Source organism: Arvicola amphibius, chromosome 3, assembly GCF_903992535.2.
Source record: "Arvicola amphibius chromosome 3, mArvAmp1.2, whole genome shotgun sequence".
In the NCBI taxonomy this organism is placed as follows: Eukaryota; Metazoa; Chordata; class Mammalia; order Rodentia; family Cricetidae; genus Arvicola; species Arvicola amphibius.
Genome location: NC_052049.1, coordinates 122832910 through 122840084, shown reverse-complemented (window position 1 = coordinate 122840084; position 7175 = coordinate 122832910).

Genomic DNA, 7175 nt, shown 5'->3' with positions numbered 1-7175 from the left:
GCACCAACTGCAGCTGGGCTCTGAAGGCAGAGAGACAAAGAAAGTCATCATTCTGGGCCGTCAAAGTAAGGGACTGGAGCAAGTGACCATCCCGGAGGACCTCACACAAGAGATCTCCCCAGCACTGGGGTGCCTGTGACGGTGGGTGTCTATCTCTCAGGAGCTGGAGCTCAGGCCTGCATCCTTTCTCCAAGGCCTCTTTGTTCCTTGGCTGGCCGTTTAGCTGACTCCTGTTGCCAGCCTCTCCCAGGCCACTGACCTGCATCTCTGCGGGGACATTTCTGTTGAGCTTTGCTATTCTTACTTGGAGGCCTGCCAAGCCCCCTGCAACCCCCCTCACTTCCCCCACCGCTGTCCTGGCCCCTGCCTTCAGGCAGACCCAATTCATGCTGAAAGAATGGGGGTCAGAGTTCAGTCCCCGAAAGCTAGGGGCTTTGGGGCTGCCCCAGGAGGAATCTTCGAGGCAGCTCTCCATAGTGGGGGCTGGGGCCACTATGCTCTGCCCAGGATAGTCTGGGAGTCAGCAAAATAGGACAAAGGGCCGGATTCTGAGGAAGAGTGGCATGCGGGCTGCACACCCTGCATGCACAGGGCTGTGCACCCTGAATGCACAGGGCTGCACACCCTGTGAGGGGGTTGAAAGGGACACTGTGCTGGGAGGCACGAGGCCGGCAGCACCAGGGTGAGAGCATCTGGGGACCACGACATCTGCAGGCAGCATTTACTGAGCTTTTACTTCATGCCAGGCAGCACAGCAAAGATTTCTCACGCGTTTGTCCAATGAGATGTGCAGGCGAGAAAACCAAGGCTTTAGCAGTGGCATGCCATGCCCAAGACCCCTCAGCTAAGAGGCAGAGCTGGACGGTGACAGGGAGCTAGCTGACCCCGATTCACGCTGGTTTACTGCACAGATGGGGTCCTGAAGCCCAGGCGCCTATTCCTAGGTCGCACAGTGAAGCAGGGAGCAGTCTTCATCCCTTCCCTGTCACCCATGATCTCGGTAATCATGGGAGATTTCTGGCCAGCTGAATGCTAATGAGAGCATCTCTTCTTAGGGTCAGAAGAGAGTGTGGTACTTCTCTGTCCAGCTGAGACTGCTTCTGGAGCTGATGTGAATTAATAAATGTGAAAACAGGTGGCAATCATCAGTCACTGTGCTCAACACCGCTCTCATTCTTGGCCTGCCCACTAGTGGAAATGGGAGCCAGGAATTCTTTGAGCTTTCATTGATTCATCGAACACTTTTCTTCTGGATGCGCTCTCATCCAAGCCTGCAATCCTCGGGGAATTTTGACATACATTTTATACATTAAGAAACTGAGGGTTGAGGAAAAATTGATCCACGTAAGACCACAGAGGAACAATCAACGAAGTCAGGGCTGGAATCTACGGTAGTCTCAAAGCAGGGTTCATAGGTGAGGCTGGGTCCAGCCTCCACCATGTTGGGGATAGAGAGGAAGAAGGAAGGCAGGGAAGAAGGCAACAGAACACAAATTGGTGCAGTGTGGAAAGAGAGCTGGAAGACAAGCTGTAGGCCAGCAAGGAGGAGCCTGGTGAAGCCACCATGGCTCCTGGAGGGTACTGCCTCTCATTGCAAGGCAAGGTCACCTCAGGGATGGCAAACCACCTGGGTACAGACATAACATTGCAGGGACAATACATGATGTCCACATTGCAGGAACAATGCATGGCGTCCACGTTGCAGGGACAATGTGTGACTTCCACGTTGCAGGAACATTGCATGATGTCCACGTTGCAGGGACATTGCGTGATGTCCACATTACAGGGACAATGCATGACATCCACATTGCAGGGACAATGTGTGACTTCCACGTTGCAGGAACATTGCATGATGTCCACGTTGCAGGGACAGTGCGTGACTTCCACGTTGCAGGGACATTGTGTGACATCTACATTGCAGGGTCATTGCGTGATGTCCACGTTGCAGAAACATCACATGATGTCCCCACAGGGGTTCCCTAAAATAGCATACACTGCTGATGTCAAGATGTTAGAATTCAGGAGCTTGGGATATAGCTCACATGTAGAGTACCTGTCTGACATGCAGAGGGTCCTGAGTTCCATTTTCAACATTGCAAAATTAATCCTATTTCAACTCAGACTTCCAACTTCTCTTATAAATGATTTGATGACTCAGGACCATCTCCCAGCTAATAACCTTTGATGGATTAAATTCTGGCCTTGGATGCATATGTTGATGTCCTAAGGCCTTAGTTCTATAGAATGTAAGCTTAGAGACAAGCTCTTTAAAGAGGTAATCAGAATCAGATGAGGTCTTCACCATGGGCCCTAATGGTTACTGTTGGTGTCCTTATGAGATGGGAAAATTGGGGTCTAGGAAGATGGCCTAGCTGATAAAGTGCTTGCCACGTGAGTGTGAGACACCAGTTTGAATCCCCAGCACCCATATTAAAACAACAAAAACAAAAACTATACATGGTGCCACATGCTTGTAATCCCAGTGCTCGGAGTTGAAGACAGGCAGATCTTTGGGGCTTATTTACTGGCCAGCCTAGCAGAGTGGGTAAGACCCAATCAATGAGAGATCCTGCTTCAGAAAAATAATGTGGTGAGCAATTGACAAAGTGATCCTCTCTCTCTCTCTCTCTCTCTCTCTCTCTCTCTCTCTCTCTCTCTCTCTCACACACACACACACACACACACACACACACACAGACACACACACACAGACATACATACTGAGAGGAGCAGAGAAATGGAGAGAGAAGAAAGGAAGGGAGGAAATTTGAACACATAGAGAGCCCAGATACAGGCGCAGCTCAGAAGGAGCCAGTCCTGCCACTACCTGACTATCTCAGACTTCAGCCTCCAGAACCAAGTGCAAGTCATTCAAGCCATGGTATTTCCTTAGACAGCCCTAGCCAATCAATACACCACCCTTAGCAAGCCAGTCTGGGTGCCAGTCAAGGGAGTCCTCTAGATATCCTCCCCCTCCAAGCTTTGATTGACCCCCTGCCGCTGTCTTGTAAAGTGGTAGAGGTGGAGACTGCCTTTTCATGCAGTAGAACTGTCCCACAGTGAGGCAGGAATTCTGAGGACATGCTCTGCAAAACCGGGTTCACTGAAGCTACAGAAGGATGGGAAGAATTCAAGTCCCCTTGGTTGGTGGGCTGGCAGCAGGCCGGCCATGTTGGTGAGGTTTGAACTGTCTGCCATGCAGGAAAAAGAAATGCTCCTCAGTCTGAACTGGAAAAGAAGACTGAGGGCTTGCACCCTGTGGGCTGTAGCCAGATGGCATCAACATCACCTGAGACCGTGTTAGAAACATAGACGTTCGGGCCCCAGCCTGAGCTGCCGTCTGAGAATCCACAGGTACCATACTGGCCAGGATATCTGGATTGTATTCAAGTGGCCTCAAGGCTACAGCACGGGATTGCATGGGGCTAGCAATACCTAGATGCCTCCCCCAGGAACGCCACTGAAATTATTTTGAAACATCTTCCAATGATTGTGATGCCAAGCCACGTCTGAGAGCTTGCTCCGCTGTAGGCATTGACAGCAACTTCTGATGGCTGAGCCACGGCCCACAAATGCAGAAATGAGGGAGCTCAGAAAGCGAGTGAAGCCAGAAGACACCTACTTGCCCAAGATCCAGTGACTGTTCTTGGCAGAGATGGGACACACGGGTGGGGGCTTTGATGCTCTGTTACTGCCCAAAGTTTATTCTGTCTCTTGGGTCTAGAAAATGCTTCATGGGAGGAGTTTGGTCCTGAAGAATCGAGCTGATTTGAGTCCTTCGTGTGAAATCCAAGATGTGCCCAGTTTCTGAGAAAGCTGGGAAAGGCAACCAGGCTGCTGCTGGTTCTCATGAAGGCTGAAGGGAAAACATTCCTTCCTGGAAACCAGCAAGGGACCTCAGGAAGATGCCGGGGGAGGAGCCTGCTCCCATGTGCTGGTCTTCCTGCCACGCTGTGGTCATCACTCAGTGATCCTTAACTGGGACTTGCAGGACTCAAATGTCGCCTCCCACAGAACTTCTACCCTCCTTTTTCACAGTGACTGGGAAGGTAGAGGATAAGAAAGTGTGAGGACGTGAAGCCTGGAGTTCTGGAACCCCATATTTGAGATTCAGCTCCTCACTGACTGACTATGTGAACTTTGGGTTAGGTATAAAAGCCCTCTGAACCTGAGCACATCTGTGGATTGGTGGGAATACTGATAGCCACAGATGCACAGATCTGAGCCAGTCACAAGAAAGAGGGTATGTGAAAGTGTACCTGGGGACACTGCCCACACTGGAGAGATGTTCCTGCTCTGTATACTGGTAAGGGCAGAGCCTGTGTGATACACTCCATGCATACACATGTAACCATGCAATATTGGCCTGTAAATGCATGTATGTGCTCACATGCCCACCTTTCCCCGCTCAAGTCTCTCAGGGCCAGGTGTGCCTCAGAAACCTAAATTTTTCAGATTCTCCAAGCCAGCATGATATCTCACAGTCAAACGCTTTAATATTATAATAGAAAATCCTGTGAACAGTCACATGAGAATGGGCACAGAATGGCTTCATGTCTGTTCTGATCTGATTTTATTTTCAGAATATTTTTTACTTCAGGGCAAGAAAAGGGACTGTATGCATGCCTGTAACCATAATACTTGGGAAGCTGAAGCAGGAGGATTACTGTCCAAGGCACAGCAAGACTCTGTCTCAAAAAAATAAGAGAAAGGTTGGTATGATGGCTCATCCGGTGAAGGTACTTACTGCTGTATCTCGTGAGTTGAGTTCAAGATTACCAGAATCTACCTGGTAGATGAGTTGCCCTCTGACCTCCACATGAGCGATATGAGATGCACACACACACACACACACACACACACACACACACAATTAATACACAAATAAGTATTAAAGTAAAAATAAGGAGTTGGGGAGATGGCTCAGTTGGTACAATGCTTGCTCTGCAAGGATGAAGACTGAGTTCCACCCTTAGCATCCATTCTTAATCCTGCTTCAGCCTCCTAAGTGCTGGTACCATCATTTCTGGTTCACGTGTGATATATATGTTTTGGTACTGAGTTAGAGTGCCCGACTATCTCAGTATGCCTGGGACTAAGGAAAGTTGTAAGGACATGAGATTTCCGTGGTAACATGAGAACGTCGTGGATAAACTGGGGCAAGGAGCTGCCCTGTTTGTACTGTCAGTGCAACTATTTGGGTGTGTTCTGTGATTCTCTTTAGTGGGCACCTCCTCTGCGTACCCTGGTGTTCACATCTGTGGGTGTGTGATATTTACTGAGTGGGTCTGTGTGTCAGCCTCTGCACCTGTCCACATGCCTCTCCTGTGTCATTCTGGTCATGTGTCTATGTGTCCCATGCCCCCTGCCCTGATTGTATATCTCAGATATATGTATATCTGCATATTTATGTCTGCAGGATGTAGAATTGTCTCTCTGTGTGTGTTTCTGCATGTCACTGCTATTTCTTTGTATGTATACGTATGAGTATGTGTTTGTATGTGTATGTATCCATATGCGTATGTATAAGTATGCATGTGTGTTATGTGTGTGTATATATGTGTTTATGTATGTATGTGTATGTGTGTGTGTCTGCAGTACTGAGGATACATCTTCTACTTGTGCCTATGAGTCTGTATTTAGGTGGCAAGAGCTGTCCAGAGCAGCCCCAGAATGGTCCTGGCAGTTCGGCATGTCCTTGATTTCTTCTCCACCCACAGCTCTCACGCCCACTTCTTTCTGAACCCAGCCCCTGCTCAGCCCCAGGCCAGAGCCACTTCACAGTACCCATGCACCCCTCAGGACTCCACAGCATCTTCCTTTACCTCAGCTCTTCACATAGCCGCACACCAGGTTCTCCTCACTCCACACCTTCCCTTCTCAGCACCCTCCATGAGAGCTTGCCCCACCTGTCTTTCCGGTGTCCTTATCTTTTTCCTGCCACCTCCATCTCATTTGCACTGTAAAGCCTCGCCCCAACTCCCAGAATCAAGCATCTCTGTCCTCCTGAAACCCTAGATGGGCAGAGGCAGGGAAATAAACAAGGAAGGCTCTGTTTATTGAGCCGCCCAGCTACCAGAAACTAGACTGCCTTGTCATACAGTAGGTGTTCTCGTGGCTGTTTTGCGAGTGAGGGAATTAAAGCTCAGAGAGGCCGGGATAGCAGCCCAAGGTCTCCCAGCTAAGAGGTAACGAAGCTGGTTCCACAGTCTGAACTCTTTCACCAGGATATCATCTCTCTCTCTTTCGGGTGCCTCCTGGGCCTATGGATCCTTTGCAGCCTGAAACTGCCTTCCCAGTGCTCAGTGCCAGCTGGGTACCTTGTAGGCACTCCATAAAGGTTTCCTGAATGAATTTCTGCTCTTGGAAACAACCTTAGCTTTCATTAGTGTGATTTACACAAGTGCTGGGATTCTCTAGGCCGCAAGACTGGAGATCAGGTGGCCATAATTTATCAGAAAACCTGGCAGCAGCTCCAGCTCTTCTTTCAGTGCAAAGGGAGAAGGTAAATTGATGGCCAGCAGCCCAGCATGGCGGGCCTGTGACAGTGGCACCCACCCCAGCTAACAGTGTGAAGCTCCAACAGGGATGACCCTCCATCAGTCCCCCATGTGGCTCTGATCACACAGGCCCTTCCACCTGCTGCCTAAGGGTGGCCACAGTGGGGTCAGCTGCCTCTCATCGATCGCGCTGCTCAGGTCGACAAATGGTGCCTTTGAAAGTCCATAAAAAAAGAGAGACACTCGTTCGCCCCTGATCGATCACCTCTTGCTGCCCCCTCTGTGGCACGTGCGACTGTAGCACAATGCAAGCTTGTCACGGGTGCTTGATCTCCGCAGCAGGATTAATGGCTTCTCACATGTGACTCCTACCCACCTCCTTCCCCTCATCCTGAGCCAGGCATTGCCAGACAATACTGAGTGGCTGAAGAAGCCCCAAGCTCCCCGAGGCCCTCCTTAATCAAGATTGACGGATATGGGACAGAGCATCTATAGATACCCCCAGGCTTCGGTAAGAAGCCTGAGCCTACTCCTCCTGGGGCAGGCAGGCAGGGCAGCTGCCTCAGCCTTCCCAGATGTCCAGGGGAATCCATTCTCTTCTGATCCCGGACGCAGCTGGCAGAGCCCTAAAGAGGCCTACCTGAAGGGCCTTGGTCTGTACCAGAGCAGGCCATC